The 15,815-nt window shown below is 29.2% G+C and overlaps 1 long non-coding RNA gene across 3 annotated transcripts; it reads right to left on the minus strand.

Annotated features, from left to right (window-relative positions):
* LOC18586398 lies at positions 208–3,954 on the minus strand. 3 transcript variants are annotated; one of them, XR_001929924.1, is made up of 6 exons: positions 3,345–3,954; positions 2,146–2,308; positions 1,778–2,036; positions 1,511–1,629; positions 1,037–1,355; positions 208–419 (listed from the first exon to the last, which is right to left on the minus strand). It is a non-coding gene; the product is annotated as an uncharacterized LOC18586398 (long non-coding RNA). The 3 variants fall into 3 exon arrangements; XR_001929923.1 differs by having other exon boundaries at positions 2,146–2,279; positions 3,294–3,954; XR_001929922.1 differs by having other exon boundaries at positions 3,294–3,954.

Below are 15,815 nucleotides of genomic sequence, written 5' to 3' on the forward strand. Positions count from 1 at the left end.
TCCTTTAATATAATTTCTTAATTTTATATATTTATTAAATTTGTTCGATCTATTCTTCTAATTATCAGAGTTTACAATCAATCGATAGTTACATTGTGTAGGACAAATTTGCATTATTTTGCAATAAAGTCGACACTTTTGACAACTAAGATTTTGATTATTTGCGTTTTGTATCTCAAAAACTAAAAAGCATATTCAACAAAATGGTGAAAAACAAACACCCAAACACTTAGTTCATTGATCGATACATTATCTCACTGTCTCAAAAACCAAAAGTCAAATCTCCCTTCTTTAATTATAAAAAATAATAATAAAAACACCAGCACAGTTGTATATAATAAATATGTTCTATTCTTTTGCTTCATGATATGTGTGAGTGTGAATCAACTTCTGTTCTTCAAAATTGGCAACGAAGGGTCCTGCAAGCAGAAAGAGACAAGTGAGTCTTTGGGTATATAGCGCCAAGAAGTGGCAGTGGCAGTATTTTTTGAATCAGTTCCGACAATCAGTTATTTAACTTTTTGCAAAGATGCTTTGAGAATTTCTTAGGTCAGTGAATGGCATTTACTAACAATACTCCAGCCTAAATAGGAAAGAAATGGATTTATAATTTACTTTAATATAATTATCACAAAACACAAATGATTGAATCCTAAAGTGAGATTGATAACTAGCTAATTACTCTATTGAGAACTATCAAACCAAATTTGATGTTGAACAGTGACACAATCAGTAGAAGTAAGGCAAACAATTGTTTTTCCTTTTGTTTGATTGTTGATTATTGCTGCCTAAGTGAAATAAGTCTACTCATGAAACCTTAGAGTAAGATTAACACATAACGTAAATTAATTCCATGGTTCAGTCAAATGCAAAATAAAAAAGTACTATTTTGAGGGTTCATTATTTCGTACATATGGAGACTAATTAGACCTTAGGCTGCAGAGAGATTAAAGTAAAGACTCGTTTGATCTATATATATATATCAAATGATTTTGCATAAACTAGAAAATAACTACTGTCCATGAACTTCACGTACACAAAAAAGGGACACTGCACAAGAGTAGTGGCTATCATGGCCAGCTTATCTTCAACTTCGAGAGGGGGGCTCATGGACTCCACGACATCTGTTGGCCACATTGCAATGCCTAGAACGGGCACCTTTGACGGCCTTCGGGCAGTGATTCGGATGATCTGCATTGCATGGGGGTCTCTGGTACTTTGGGATCCCAAGAACACCCTGCACTTGGACACTTTCTTCTGATGACGCCGGCAACGGCAGCAGATGAACAAGCATTAAGCATAGTACCACTCCTAGTCCCGTAATGCTCCGTTTTGACAACAAAATGCAACTGTTCCTGTAAATTTTTCCCAACTTAGTGAAGTTCAAATGCAAGAAATAAGATTTTTACTTGAGAACAAAAAAAAAAAACCCCGGCCGTATTATGTAAGTGGAATCTGGAGTTTAGACAAAAATATAAAATTACAGAAGAGAAATAAGAAAAAAAAATACCTAGGGTTTGCCATCGGGGATACCACTTCCGTGCCGACTCAAGATATGCTCTACGTATTAACGAGCGGGAATCGTCGAGGTATTTGTGCGAGTAGGTATAATCAATGGAATCGAAAAACCTATCAAGATGAAAGAATCGGAGTTTAATAATCCAATCTTTCAATTATAAGAAAATAAAATCATCGAAACGAAAAGAAATATCCCAAATTATGTAAACGACATTAATGAGATTAGAGAATACATTAGCAAGAAGAAAGAACGGATTACCTTGAAAATTATTTATTAGGAATTTGCTGCGACGCTGCCAGAGAGAAAATAGATGGAATAAGGGAGAAAGAAAAAGGAAGAAGAGAATGCTCTGGATGGGAGAAAATTTTCCTCTTAGGTTCAACTCGCTTCAAGCCACTCCTAAGTTGGAATCCACACAGACCTGCACCTTCCACTTAGGCAACCCCCCGCAGAACAACCCCAACAAGTTTGCTCCCCGCATAACCTAGAATAGTTATTCTATTCATTTTGCTCTATCCTGCGAACCACACGTGTAATTAAAATTATTTTTATTAATTATGTAACAATTTCTATCATATTTTATTATTATACTAAATAATATAATAATTATTTTATTATATTTTTACCTTATTTTATTTCGTTCTTGTCTATTTCATGAAACCGCGTTGTAAAAATTCATCGTCACAAAGGCTCTTGGGCTAAACTCAATCTCTTTAGGCGGTTGGGCCAAAACCTTGAGCCCATTGGGATTGTTTTCTTTCTGTGGACATTTCAACCCATCAAGACGATCTAAGCAGAAGAACAAATAAAATTATATAAAATATATAAGATAATAAAATACAGCTGGAGTTAGATCAAAAGCTTTTGATAAAAAAATATATATGAGAGCATGCTAAGGTCTTTATTGTAAAATAAAAGTAATATGATCAATATGTATTAAAATTCATAATTAAAAAAAAAATAACTCGTGGCATCGCATAAATCTATTTCTTGTACTGATCATAATAAGCATTTGACGTTTGAAAAAGTTATAATTTTTATCAGATGTGTCCTACGTGTTATGAGGGAGTGAATCCAGAAACTTGGATGAAATAAACATAGGGGTGGATGGACATAGGGTGGAGTAAGTGTTAAAAATCTTTATTAATTATAGTATTTGTGTTAGAGTTTTATATAGTTAATCATATTAATGAATTTGTTTATTTTTTATAATTTTATAAGAAGTGGAGTAAAAGATTTTAATTAAGCTTATTTATTTCTTAAAAACAAAAGATAGATCAAGCAAGATTTTTGATAAGTTTTTAAAGAGAAAAAACTTTAGAGAAAAAAAAATTTTCTTTTAAAATAGATCAAATTTTCAAAAAATGTCTCTCTCAATAAATCTGTTGAGAGTTGTTATGTTTTTTTATAAATTTTTTTGATTTTAACATATAAAATCGTATAAAAAGTTGAAATAGGTTTCTTCCGTTTTTGATTTGACGATGGAAGATGATATGAATCTCTTTTATAATAATTTTAATTAAAATTAAAATTTATATAATTTATTTTATTAATCAATTTTAATTTAATTTTTAAAAAAATATTTTTCATAAAAATATTATAATAACTTTTAAATTAAAAAAAATAGAACAAGCACTCTCTTAGTGATTTCATCATTCAGGAACATTTATGAGTTGTTTCTGAATAAATATGTATATTGTGTTTTTTTAGAAGAAAAAGGAAAATGAATGGCTCTACTTCAACAAGTTGATTATTAACTAAAAAAAAAAAGCACCTGTAGAGAGTTGCAAAATAGGAAAACAAAGATGCATTCACTTCGCCTTACGAGGTCAACGAACTTCGTTACACCAGAGGCGGTGTGGTAGGATGCCTTTCCATCGATCTGAAACTCTTTGTACCGAGCAGGACTTGTATCCTCTTTCTTCAAATAAAAAATAAATAAAACTTCTATCCAGTATCCAGCTAGATCTCATTAACTTGAACATGCTGATCGCCATGGACAAGGTCCGTCTTCACAAAAATATCTCTTTCTTTTTTTTTTCTGGTATTCTCGTTGAGATTTGCTTCATCAGATTCTTGAGCCTTCGCCAAAAACACTGGACCACAATCGCTTCACCAAAAAACTTGAACCAATTAAGGTGACCAAACAAAACTGCAAGCGAAATAGAGCGTTGTTGTTACCATGATATCGAAGGAGATGAGACTTTTGTGGAGAAAGTTTTCCACAATAGTTGGCATCTATACTTTCCCTGTAGTTGTCCAAAAGCTTGGTCCCAATGCGTCATTTTCAACGAACATAGTATCAAACGATGCATTTCAAAAAAACAAATGCAGAAACAATGTCATAAAAATAAGAGGTTAAAAGCTACCTACGACAATAACAGCACCACCTATCGGATATCTGATATTCGATCGAAGTTGGTGTTTGATATCGGATACCTAAAAGACGGAATCGGATAGACCTAAAAGAAAATAAGTATTGAGCCGGCGCGCCTCTTTGTTTCCCATATTGTCATTTCGGCTAAAGTACTAAAATATTTTTTTATTGTGTTCATAAAAATCATTATCTTATTAATTGTATTTAAATAAATTTTGATATTGATAAATTAAAGTCACAAATATCACGTGAAATTAACAACACTTTTTTAAAATAATAAAATTGGTTAAGTAAGAAAAAATAAATAAAAATTATAGAATAAGAGTTTTAAAAGAGTTTAAAGGCATATTTAATATTTTTTATATTTAAATTTTTTACTTTATATTTTTAATAAAATAATCCAGCGAAAGTGATTTATATGCGAAAATATCATAACCATAACGGGTGTTTTCTGTATGGAAGTTGAGGAATCACGTGGTTGCATATGCTAGCAGAGCCTATTGACTCATTTAAAAGTTATTAATGACTACTGTATATATTTTTTCTCGAGAAACCAACCTCCTTTATAACAAAACATAAAGATCCGTCAACCAATTTACATTGACAATGAATCCTCACAGAAAGGACTTTCAGCGAGAACGAGAAAAAGACCCAACGGTTTGCGTGCACAGTGAGGCTCCGCGATCAATTGGAAATCCAAAGACAAAATAGATCCGAAGAAGATTGAAAAGACAAAATAGGGTTAAAATATAAAGAAGAGCACACTAAAGACAAAGTAAAGGCAGAGCACGGAATCGAATCATTACTCTGTAAAGAAAAATATATATAATAATTATTATTATTATTATTATTATTATTATTTGATGTTTCTTCTTATAAAATAAAATAATTTATTTATCTGCTTGAACATATAAAAAAAAAATTCAATCAAAAAGTTTCATTTCATGCAAGAAAAATTTTTTATTTTATATTTTAATTTTAAAATATTAAAAAACATTCATGCAGGGGTAACAAGTAGGAGAAATTTAATTTTTTTAATTTCTTTGAAAAGTAAGAAAAATTAAAAATAAATAAATAAATTACAAGAAGGAGAAGAAGAACTTACCTGTTCAAAAAAACAAATCCGCAAAAATGCAACCTTGCTCTAAAATTTGCTTTGTTTGGAATTTTGCTTTACTTTGAATTTGAATGAAGAAAATTATTCATAGTAATTTCATATTTATAAGTCACATTGAATCAAGGTTTTTATGAAAAAGATTAACCTTCCTTTTATAATTTGTATCTTGAAAATCTTATTTTATGAAAATATATTATTGTATAATGAATCAAATATTACATTAGACAGTAATATGTTGTTACTTAAGGTATTACTGTTTAAGATATTACTATCTAAGATGGTACTATCCGAGGCGTTACTACCCGAGGTGTTACAATACAATATATTATCATACAAAATAAAACTTTTCTTTAAATTAATGCATAAGAATTATTTTTAAGTAAGAATTCTTATGCAGTGAGCAAAATGTAAATACTTGATTTTGATTAATACTTATTATATAAAGAATTTTTTTATAGCATAATATTGTACAAAGAGCAATGAGAACAACCATTACAAATGAAACTCTATTTCACGTAGAACAACTAAAATAAATGTAGTCTTTCACGCATAACAATGAAAACAAATGAAATGCTACTTCACGTAAAACAACTAGAATAAGTGAAGTACTACTTCACGCAGATAATAATGGAAGCAACCTAGAATAAATGATAAGATTCACGAGTTAGTTTCATTTTTGAATGTTTTTGAGAGTTTGGCTTGGTGACTCGGATATAGAGATAATTAAGAGGTATTCCTCTTAACCTTTTTCTGAAGTACAAATGTTTCACCCTCTTACTTTGTTCTCTTGTACCTATTCATGTACAGCTTATTCTCTTATACTTGTTCACGTACAACTTATTCTCTTGTATATTTTTATGTATATCTCTTCTTTGTTACCTTCTATTCGAGAATAAGTTTTATCACACCTAATTACTTCAATGATCACATAATGGGTTTCTAATTGTTACTCAATATTAACTCTTAGTAACGATTACTCAACATTAAAGCTATTCATAATAATGTCATGCATTACATGTATTAAAGTCTTTTCTTATAACCACTACTTTTTGCACTATATATATAGTCTTTACAATTCTTTCGAGGCTTTTCTTTCTCTTAAAGCTAACACATTCTCCTCTAAAGCTTCTCTCTCTAATTCTCTTATACTCCATAATTCTCTTCTTATTGTTTTTCACCCGTCACGACAATTAATACTTTACGAACTGTTTCAATCTTCCTTTCCGTCACCTCCAGCTTATCTTTTACTTATTTGCAATGCTTCCTTTTTCTATCACAAGAACCCTATTACAAATTCAAATTAGAAACCAAAATCATCCACAAAAATCCAAATCTCATGAAAATCAGAGAGGAGAAAGAAGAAGGCAACACCAAATTTGGTAAAATAAAAAAAAGTCATTTTAACTTTGTTTATTTAACAGAGAAAGGAGAAACAAGTTTGTTGTCTGGGGGAATTTTAATATTTTGCACATAGACATAATAATATGAAGGGAAAAAGAAAGAAACCACGAGATGGGTTAGGGGATTTTTTTGAGATTATGAAAATTTATTAATTAATCGATAAATTAATAATTTATTAATTTATACATCAATTAGTTGAAGATGAAATTTAAGATGATAGTTTCATACTAGAGTCTGTCTCATGTAAACATACATTCAAAGTTTTCTTATAATATGAGTATATTACACTAGAATTTTTTAATACATTAAGAAAAGTTAGAGATGAGGTCTAAGGAAAATAAGTAACATTGAAATCATATTTTATAAACGTTTTTTAATTTAGTCATTTATATGTATAATTTTGATGTATTATTAATTTATATATCAAGTGAAACCGATATGCTTTTTTAAAAAATATATACTATTTAATAAATTTAACGAATTTTTAATTTACCATATTGATCTTAAATCGAGATCGATCTAAAATATCATTTAATTGAAGTTATTAATTTGTCAAATATTAATTTATAGAGATTATACTATAGTTTGTTTTATTTTTTTTATGCTATGTGTCAAGCACAAGTAAATGTGGCATGGAATGGAGGCACATTTAAGAAGCGAATAATTTTTGTTCATTTGGGAATAATTTTTTGAGATGCAGTCTAATTAAACTCATATTGGATGAATTATTTTTATTAATAAATATTTATTAAATGTAAAATTTAAATTATATTTAAAAATATCAAAATATTATATGTAAAATAATATATTATAAAAATAATAATAATTAGATGAATGAACTAAGTTGAGCTCAATTCTTATTTTTAGAAAAGAGGTACGATAAATCAAACCTAAATCTGACTTGATCGGTTCATGAATATATATATTAACACTTGGCTTTTCACATTTTTCTTATTTTTTAAATGACACAAAATTACACGTTGGCAACAAAAAAATCATTAATTGTATTCAAATGAACCCAGAGGAGAAGCAATTTCCCTTATTGTCAAACTTGCGCCAGTTAATTTATTATAGGTAAGAATCCACTGTCCCCAATCGACCGGTTAACACGTGGGAGCTTAAATTCTTACAATACCAAAACTTACGCTTCTGTCTTGAGATTAACAAAGGAGATTTCTTCATTGAGAAGAAAATTTCTTCTAAAAAGTTACTTATCCAAACAACCCAATTACAAATTCTGCTGTTTTGAATTGTTGCCAACAACTGAAGATATCTTTGAGGACAGTTTTTATATATTTTTAATCTTAAATTAATATTTGAAAATATTAAAATATTAACAACATAAAATAATATTTTATTAATTTAATATAAAATATAATTAAATGAATGGGTCCTGCCGAGCTCGATCTTAACTTTGAAAAACGAAGTCCAGTGAATTGGGGTTGAATGTGACTTTATACAAAATATAATATATATTATATTGATTTTTCTTTTTCAAGTTTTTCCTCTTTTTCAAAATTTTTTCTAATACGTTGAGGACAAAAGAACCACTAATTGTAGTCAAATGAATCCAAAAGACAAGCAATTTCCTCTGTTGGATGCATCCCCTGTGCAATTGAAGTCTTCAATTTTTTTCGAAACCAAAGACTTTAAAAGTTATGATCTTCCCATCTTCCTTATATGGTTGAAAATTGAAGTTGATAAATTATTCAAATAAGTATGAGACGTGCTACATTGTTTTTAACGATAATTTTCGTCTATTAAGAAAATCTTAAAATTTTCCAAATTTAAGAGAAATCTTTATTTAGAATTTGAAATAGATTTTATCTATACCACCTAAACTAATATTATCACATTCTTAAACATGGGAGATAAATATTTAGTAGATAATAACAAATAAGTGATAAGGGTCACAATTGAATTTTAAATTTAAATTAAATCTAAAATTTCAACATTTTTCCACTTGATCCAAACATTTGTTATTTTAATATGGTTAAATATCCAAATAAACCCATGAACTATGTAAAAAAAATTAATTCAACCCTTATCTTTTGATTGCGTTCAAATAAGTTCATGAACTTTTATTTCGAGTCAAATAAACCCCTCTATCTAACCGTTGACTAACTTCTATAGTCAATGGTATATGTGGTACTTTTATACCATGTCATCTACCACGTGACAGATAATGTATCATTAAATATTGTTTATTAGGATTGAGTAAATGGGTCAAAAAAGTTAATTCAGCCTTTATCCTTTTATTGCTTCAAATAAGCTTTTGAATTTTTTTTTTGAATCAAATAAGTCCCTCTCTCTAACCCTTGACTAACTTCCATTAGTCAATGGTACATGTGGCACTTTTATACCATGTCATCTACCATATGACAGATAATGTGACATTAAATATTGTTGATTAAGATTTAGTAAATGGGTAAAAAAGTAAGCACACAAATCCTAATCAATAATATTTAATACCAAGTCATCTGCCACATGGCAGATGATGTGGTATAAAAGCATCACATGTATCGTTGATTAATAGAAGTTAGTCAACGGTTAGATAGAGTGCTTTATTTGACCCGAAATAGAAGTTCAGGGGCTTATTTGAACGCAATAAAAAGATAGGGTCTGAATTAATTTTTTTGATATAGTTCAAAGGTTTATTTGGATATTTAACCTTTTAATATCTGCACAATATATTAGTTTAATTACCCAAATGCTTAAAATAAAAAGAATAAATTACAAGAATCAAAATGATAAGTCCTTTTAAGAACAAGTATTACTTTCCATGTATTACAATGTAAAAATCCCTTTCACAAAAAGCTCAATATGTGGTATATAACTTTATGGATAAACCTTAAAGGTTTATTCCATGTTCTCAAAAACAATTGTTATTCTCATAATAACTTGATGCAATCCAAAAAGTGAAAACAATTAAAACATTCAAAGTTTCACAATAAAATATGCTAGCATCTTAATTCAAACGATATGTGACAAGATAGAACTAAGTTCCATTCGAGAAACATGATCCTTAAATAACTTTGGTTCAGCAAAGATCATCTGATGATGCATGCGGGTGCTGTGATACCCAACATCTCACATCTGATGTGAATGTGATTGTTAAAACCTATATAACAATCCAAACCCACCACTACTAGCAACTTGAGCTTGAGTTTTTGAGAGCCACGTGGTTTAGGCTTAAAAAGTTACTGGACCAGTGATTGAACTTATCTGATGTGAATATGATTGTTAAGACCTATATAACAATTCAAGCTCATCACTACTAGCAACTTGAGTTTGAACTTTTGAGAGCCACGTGGTTTAGGTCCAACAACTACAGGTGCCATGTATAATTGTACCGACACTTTATTACTGTAAAAAATATGAATATAATATTATATTTATATCTTGTATTATCGATTTTTTAGTTGTCAATAAATTGATACCACATGGATGTCAGATATGATTTTTAATTTCATAATTTCATGTAAATATAGCTCATAGCTGTAGCCAAGAACATAGTTTTGACTCTTCCTTTTTCTTTGGATAAATTCATATCCTAGCTTTTGATTTATGAAAAAAAATGTGAATATATTTATGATTTTTTGGGCACGGGAAGGTTGAGTGTTATGTCCTTTTTCTTATTTAACATCAAGTGGCCTCTACCCGTTAACATGGCGATAATATTAAATAACGCTGTTTGAAACGGTAACGGCAATAGGATTCTACCGTCCTTTTCGGGATTGTGTTGCTTTTAATTTGTTGCTTTTAAATATATATTATTTTTCCCATCTTTTCCATCTAGTGGCCTCCTGTAAGGTTTTCTTCTTACTTTATATTTAAATTCGACGATTAAAGCAAAAACCAGCAGAGGCAATCAACAATCACTCCACAAAAACCTGATGAAGCAGACATTCACAACATCAAACAGTTAAAGGAGTGATCAAATCAATTAGCAGGACTCACAAAAAATATAAAATCAAGCAGACACGAGAGTCTTCAAAACCAAGAAGACCCCAGCACAGAGCAGGAAACTCAGATCGACGAAAGACCTTGGACCACCTGGGAGTCATAGTAGAGCCCAAAAAGAAGCCAGGGATGCGAGTAGAGAAAAAAAAATCCAAAAACCATTCTTCCAACTCAAAATGGAATCTAAACAGAGTGAAATAACAAAAGATTATGTTCCCTCCCCACCCCGGCCCTAGCAAGCAAATCCGCCATGTTGTTTCCAGATCTATCAGTATGTTGAATTTGCCATTGTTGAAGTTTATTAGTCAGGGCAACAATATGCAGCACATGATTTCTCAACCTCCACGGAGCCATAATAGGACATTAGGTCCACCTTATAGCAGTGACAAAAAACCAAATCGAAAAAATTAATGTGCTATAATCAAATTAGTAAGCGAATTTTCTCATCCCATTTGGCTATACGGCGGCTCTACTCGCCGCACCACCTGACTTCAACATGCATATTTCTGTTTTTTCAACAACAAAAAAAACCTCTTACCAAATTCCTCTCTCTTAAATTCGTTTTAACTTTAAATTTTTTTTTGTCAAATTTCTTTTTTTTTTCGAGTTTACGTAGGTTTGGTTTCTTTTGAATTGTTTTTCGCGATTTGATTATTAACCCTTTCAAACGCTGTTAGTTAACAAGTTTAGTCAAAAACTGCAAGACATATAAGATACATGGCATGATCACATATCAGATACAGGGGATTTCTATTCATAACATGAGGCCATAAAACTTTGTTTAATCAAATTTTTTCAAACTTCACGCAACCCCACTTTGCATGCGATTCGTTTATTCTTTTTCTCGCTGTAACTGTATTTTCTTTACTACTCTGTTTTACGAATCTTTATTTTTTTATAAAGGAGCTTCGTTTCTCGAGAAAAATATATATATTAATAATTTTTAAAGAAGACAATAGGCTAAATTCTTTATTGACAAATGCTAGCACAAGCAACCACCCGATTCCTCAACTTGCATATACAAAAACACTAGTTATGATTGTGATATTTCTTATCAATGCTTTTCTGTTAACAAGAAAGAAAATATGTTGAAATATATATTAATTTAGTGTTATATTATCACATCAATAAATGTAGAAAAATAAATTTTTTTAAGTAGTTGAATAAATCAATAAAAAACAAAAAATATAATTAACCTATCTTTAATTTTGAAAGAAGTACAAAAAAATGTAATGAAGATTATAAGAAAAAGATGCCGCCTCAAGTTTTCAAGCACGATTCTCCCAATCGTTTTTCTCCGATTGTTTTTAATCTTGTTTTCAATACCGTCAGTGTTAGTTTTGAGCCCTACTAACGTCGTTAAAAATCACAAGCTTACTTTTGCTCAACCAAAAGACAGACAATAAACCAAAAGACAAATGACCAAACATTATGAAATGGGCAGGAAAGGGGGGCATGGGAGACAGATAATAAATCAGAAGACAGATGGCAGAAAATTATGAAATGGCTAGGAAAGTACGAATGACAGAAAATTATGAAATGGCTAGGAAAGTGGGGCACGGGACGGGCCAGGGGACTTGTATTTGCACCTAACGGGGTAAAAGCTAAATGCAACACCACCTATCGGATATCTGATATTCAAGTTTAAGTTTGGCATCGGATACCTAAAATATGAAATCGGATCTTAATGATTAAAAGCTTTTCGTTTGGCGCAACGGATTGGCCTGCCCGGTACCAACTATTTTGAATTTTAATTAAGGAAAAGAAAGGAAGAGATAGAAACGACGTGACAGTCAGAAGTCAGCCTCAAATTAAGGTCGGAAAATGGCATGTGAAGCATCTTCTACTGACTTGATGCGTAGCAGACAGACTCGTGTGCCCCGCCGACTACGTGTCAAGTTTGGCATAAATTTCTAGGGTGGGGTCCGGAACGGTTCAGCTCCATTACTTTACTTGCCAATAAAATAATAATGAAACGAGCCTTAATCTGGTTGGAGGCAACACCTTTCAACATTAGAACACTATTTTTTTTTTTTTTTAATTTTGACGGTTTTTCAAAATTTTAAAGGTGTTCTAACAATACCTTTTTATCTTTTCTCACGTCAGTCACATTGATGACAAAAAAAACGAAAAAGCCATTCATTGTACTGAAATGAACCAAGACTATAAGGGTAGAAAAAAAAAAAGAGTTTTTATAGGAGTGAGAACAACGTCGGGTCAATCCAAACCTGAAATATTTGTTTTCCATATGGAAACTTCCTACCTCATGAGTCATCACCATCCTATAGGGTTTTGAAATGACCGTAATATCCTCATATATGTCAAAATCACATTCCAATTCTAATTAATAACCCGACACTACATACAAAGGACTTGAAAGACCAGAATAACCTTTACTTTCCCCAAAATTCCATACAAAACCGACTTAAGACGTGAAGTTCCAAAAATAGCCTAAAAACCCACGTTAAAAGATCATAATAACCTTGACCTCATCTTATAATATCATCCGTCCTATAAAATGACACTAAAATACCATAAACATACCCAAAAACATTGGGAAAAGACCAAAGAAGAACGAGTAAAGGCGACCTGGCACCTCCTGAAGAAGAACGGTGACTAGGCTTTTTAAAATAGAGAGGAAACAGGCGGCAGAAGGAAGGGGGAAGAGAAGAAAAGAGGAAAGGAAAAGAAAGAGGGAGCTACCGTAAAGGCCTAGGCCGGCGAAGGCTAAGGCGACGGCATCGGGGACCGACAAAGGGAGAGATGGTTGCGAGAAAGGGTGTTGGTTGCTACTCTGCTATGGTTAGCGAGAGAAAAAGAGAGAAAGATGAATAACAGGGAAAGGGGTTGGCTGCCAACGTCAGGTTAAGATTTTATCTGAAGATAAAACTACGTCGTTTTACTTGATACAAAAAAAGTGGGTTGGATCCAACCAAGCCCAACCCGGATTAGCTTTAGGCTTTAGCGTATCTGGGTCAAACCCAACAAGATATTTTTTAACTCATTGTTTTATCTTTTAATTGTTTATTTTATTTACGTAATTTTTATTTTTATGGACGAATTAAATTTATCAAATTACTTTAAAAAATAAATAAAAATAAAAAATTTAATTTAATAAATTTAATAAGTACTTTCTAAAATTGTTGGGCAATCCCAAGATTATTTTCACAAGGTGCATTAATTCTAAATAATTACAAAGACATGGGATAAAAAAATGTTGATGAAAGTTGAAGTAAGATTTTATTAATATTAACATATATTAAGATATAAAATATCAAATCTTTGCAAAAATTAAAAATTACTTAAATAATAAATTTTAATCCACACAAAAAAATAAAATATTAGTATTTTAAATTATTATCTTTAATTTATATTACTACTATTATTTATAATATTTTTAAATTTAATATTTTTTATTGTTATTACTTTTATTTATAATATTATATAATTTAAAATTATTTTTTATCATAAATATTTGGAAAAAAAGAATGACAGCCACTCAAAGCGAGGCACCACTTTGGTTTATTATTAAAATGGTAAATATTGATAATTTATTATTTAATATATTAGTAAGTTATTATTAAAATATTTGTAGTTTTCTAAGGAAATAGTAATACGATTTTATCTAAATGTAAATTAATATGATTATTATTTTAGACATAATATTTAAAAAAAGTTATTAAACAATTAAAAAAATTCAAACAAATCTTTATACTTTTATTACGTTCAATCAAATTCTTATATTTTTTATTTTAAGTTAAATAAATTTTAATATTTTTTATTTTAAATTAAATAATATTTTATATTTAATGATTGATTTAATTAAAATATTATTTATCATTTTATATTATGTGACGATGATGTAACATGCTAATATGTTATAATTGATAATGATATGATATATTGACATATCATAATTAATGATGCTATGATATAATTATATAACATGATAATATAGTTATTGATATTTTTTACTATTCACATCAGTGAATGACAAGTGACATTTTGAGTAATAACAATTAATCAACTATTTGTAATAAAAGCTTACTTAACATAAAATAAAAATATAAAGATTTAATTGAACGTAATAGAAGAATAAGAATTTTATTTGAATATTTTTTAATAATTTAAAAACTTTTTTTAGCATTATGTCATTATTTTATCTTTATTTTCATTTTTTCTAGTTTTTCTCATTTAATGTTGTTTTTATTAGAATAATATTAAAATATTAATAATATAATATATTATTAATAATAAAATATTATTAAAAATCATAATTTAATACTTTATTATTTAAATATTAATATTTTAGTATTAATATATTAATAATTAATTACTGAAATGTTATTAATTTATTATTAAAATATTAATATGTTTTTGTTTTGATATGTTGTTGCTTTTTCAATATTTTAATTTTTCTTTTTTCCCTTTTAAATTCTTTTTATTAAAATAATAATAATAATAATTTAATAATTTATCATTAAAATATTAAACTGATATTTTATATAGTAAGGTTAGTAATTCAATTTGATTAGGTTGGTGTGGAATGAGATATTTGAATGCAATTTAAAATTTTTAATTTCATTTTAGCCGGGTTTGAATGTTAATGTGCAGTGGAGATAAAGTTGTATAGGAACGAAATTCTCTTCAAATTGAGTGGTGGGAGAATGGCTATGTTATTTTTTCTTTTTTGAAACGAGAACGGTTGTGTTATTAACTATCTGTCACATGATTAACTAGCTAGATTATATTGTGCGTCAGTGAATATATCTAGACATCTTAAGCCCAAATTCTTTATATATTACAGGATTATTTTTCTTGTTGATGTTCTTTATGTACTTAATAGGCCACTAAACTATGTCTTAGTTAATGGCTATGAGCAGTAATAAATAATTATTTTTTTAAAAAATAGGGTTTAGTAATTTAACATAATACACAAGGTTATTTTTGTTTATATTTATTTGAGCTCTATTGCATAAAAGTTGAAGTAGCTAATATCAAAAGAGAATGGTATTAATTATTTCGTGTATCATTTTTAAAAATAACTATTTTGTAATACAAAAATGAATCAAGCAAAATAACAACTATCCCATTTCCCTTAACCAGCAAACAAGTCCTTTAGATTAGATAACTAGGTTTAACTGGGCTAAGTCTTTATATACTCATAAGCTTTTACTATTATCATAATGAAAATAGTTTTTGTTTTAATATGTTACTAGAATTTAATAAGGCAAATATCGTCAATTGCAAGCCACCACTTATACAGATCACTCGTGATGCGGCTCGCCTAAGATCAAATTTCATAAACTCTTCTTTGTTGGCTCACGTTAAAAACTCAATCACTCTTTTGATCTGCAGCACTTATTTGTTGATGAATTCACGTGATACTGTTTGAGAACCCCATTTAAACTTCTTTTTATATAAATTTATAGATTATT

The sequence above is a fragment of the Theobroma cacao genome, chromosome 10 (assembly GCF_000208745.1).
Source record: "Theobroma cacao cultivar B97-61/B2 chromosome 10, Criollo_cocoa_genome_V2, whole genome shotgun sequence".
Lineage (NCBI taxonomy): Eukaryota > Viridiplantae > Streptophyta > Magnoliopsida > Malvales > Malvaceae > Theobroma > Theobroma cacao.